We start from the raw sequence: 2,936 nt of genomic DNA, 5'->3' as shown, positions 1-2,936 counted from the left end.
GCCTCCGCAGCCTATAGATATTTCCAACGCGACGCGCCGAAAGAGAGCATCTATTATTAGTCCGCTATAATCAGTGTGCTGTAAAACTTCAGAAGCTATAACTGTGATTGTTATAACGCTTAACAATCGGAAAACTTCAGATATATGACCAGGAGCCTTTACAGAGTTCGAACATAACAAATCATGGAAAGTGATAGATGCCACTATCTTCACTCTGGTGATGGAAACTAAACAGCATACAACCAAGTAGATAGAGTTTTGAGTGCTCTAAAACATGATGGTATAGTTATTGCAACTCATTTATGCATCTATTTTGTCTAAAATAACATTGACAATAAGAACAAGAAGGAATCAAATTATTCTTCTAAACTGTTATATCCAATCGCCCTTGGGGGAAAGTTAAGACTTAAACCTATTGTCTAGTTCTTAGGAAATTGTCAATTAACATTTTAAACCATTGTAAAGTTCCAACTTCACTACTTCTGACAGCAATTCATTCCATAAGCCAATCACCCTAATATAAAAACAAAATTTTCTTAACTGTAGCATAACTTGTTTATTTGAAATCCAATACTTGTGTCCTCACATCTTATTCTATTCAGAATATGACACAAAGAAATCAGAAACCTTTATTTTATCAATATCCCAAATAATTCTGTAAACTTCAAGAAGATCACGTTTTACTATTCTTTTTTCAAGGAAAAATAAAGTAAAAGATCAGAACCTATCCCTATAAGATAATCCTATCATTCGTAAAATCATCTTCTCATTAATCAAATATCCTATATTAAGAAATAATTGTTTGTTTATTGTTAAACACAAAGCTACACAATGAGTTATTTGTGCTTTACCAATCACGGGTATCAAAATTCGAACTTTAGCTTTATAAGCCCTTAGATCTGCCAATGAGCCACTGAGAAACTTTAGAGAAGAAGATTAAAACTGTAAATGGTATTCTAAGTGAGGGCTAATTATTGATTTCTATAGAAGGATAATTACATATTTGGCTTGTAATCAATATTTTGCTAACAAGATCTATCACTGAGTGGGTATTTTCTAGATTACTTGGTAGAATAATTCTGGAGCATTTCAAAGAGAGTAAACTCTCATTAATAATTGAAGTCTAGCAAGAGCATTACATAATCCGAATGGCAACACGGCAAATTGTCACAATACATCCTTCTTTGTAACTTTATTCACCTTTTGATGGTCAATGTAGAAATAAGTAATGACAAAAACCTAGTACTTGTTTTGATCATTCCTTCTTTCTTCCTGGCTTCTATTTCTTTGAAAGTCTCAGCCTGTTTTGCAAAACTAATGTACTGGTGCTACATCTTCAGTATTAATCTTATGAGATATTTTATTTATTTGACTTAAGTCATGAAGTACACTGAAGAATGTATCTTGATATTCCGTGATCAAGTCATGTAATATATGGCTTTGATAAGCTGTCAGACCTTCACAGCTCCAGTTATACAGTAAAATCGGTGGTAAGCTTTCTTTTTTTGTGAGGATTTTATATCACACTTTCTACATTTTACCTCAAAGATAACTACTTCTGATGATTTTTGACATGGAAGCACTTCCTGTATAACTTCACATCTTACATACTATCCAATATCCCATCCATACTCGACTTGAAATTTTATGGTTCGTTGAAACCATGGCCCTAATGATGACATCTTTATTCTCCAGATCCACGAAAGTTTTCCAACTGTTAATCCCTCAGTGCATTCTGGAGTATTTCGTCCTATTATGCCCCAGTCACTAGATGTGAATTTACTCCTAATAAGTCCTAGTGGGAGTATTTCACTTCTTGATGGTACAGTGACTGTCCTCCTCGTTGTCATTGGAAGTTCAACTTCTGGTGTAGTAATTTTCATGGAGTTTACAGGAGTTTCCTGATCATAGTCTGTGAAGCTCCTTGAAGCAAGCCTAATTTCACTTCCATGTCTCCTCATGATGTCAGTTCTCAATATGCATTATTTTTTAATATCAATTACTGACATGTCATGAGGTGTAGAGAAGCTTCTTACTGTAAGGATATATACCAACTTTCCTCTCACTGGAACTTTATGTCCACCAGTTGTTTGCGTCAATCCATCTTCTTTTTCTCAACTCTGGTGACAATTTCCCATCTTTCATTACTAAATCATGTCGAACTACTGTTGCTGTATAACCAATATCGATCAACATACTACAGTACTTCCCTTCAGTAAACTTGTGGACTCTTAAAGTATTTTTTAAATAACGATCTTCATACCTCATTTGGGATAGATGGAGTATTTTCAGCTGAGCATTACTTCGTAAATCCAGCTGGTTACTATCTTTTTAATACCTGGTTAACTCTTTGTTCTTCCTATAATCTCATTGGGTAGTGAGGGTATTAACAGTTATTGATTCCTCACAGTCTCGACTGTATTTTGACATCAGTTCCATTTTCTTTACATCCTTTGGGTGAATTTATTATTTCCTACTGGCTTTTATTTGCAGTTATGAGCAATATGTTATTGAAACACTCATTGTCTTTTGGTTTATTTCTTCCATCCTAAGTAACTAATTGTTTAACTAATACTTTCATTTCTTCTATGCTATCATAAAATAGAGTTAATACTACTTCAACTGATGCTTCTGTAACTTATTAATGGTGCCATTAGTGGCTTATCTGCAATTAGAGAACTTCCTTTAGAGATGTACACTGACTTTACTTCAGCTTAATTCGAAAATCCTAGTCTCATATGATATTTACATATTGGTCACATTCTAATGAATCCATCATTGCATGTGGAGTATCTTGGTCAGGGTTTATTTTGACGTGCAGTAGACCCATACTTGTGCAGTACTAAAATTTATAATAAAAACTCCAATTTCATATAAAGAAACAAGAAGCCAATGCATGACCATGATACTGAAAAGCAAAAGTACCTTTATTTAGT

Source organism: Limulus polyphemus, unplaced genomic scaffold (assembly GCF_000517525.1).
Source record: "Limulus polyphemus unplaced genomic scaffold, Limulus_polyphemus-2.1.2 Scaffold2527, whole genome shotgun sequence".
NCBI classification, from domain to species: Eukaryota; Metazoa; Arthropoda; class Merostomata; order Xiphosura; family Limulidae; genus Limulus; species Limulus polyphemus.
This window is presented reverse-complemented; position numbering follows the sequence as displayed.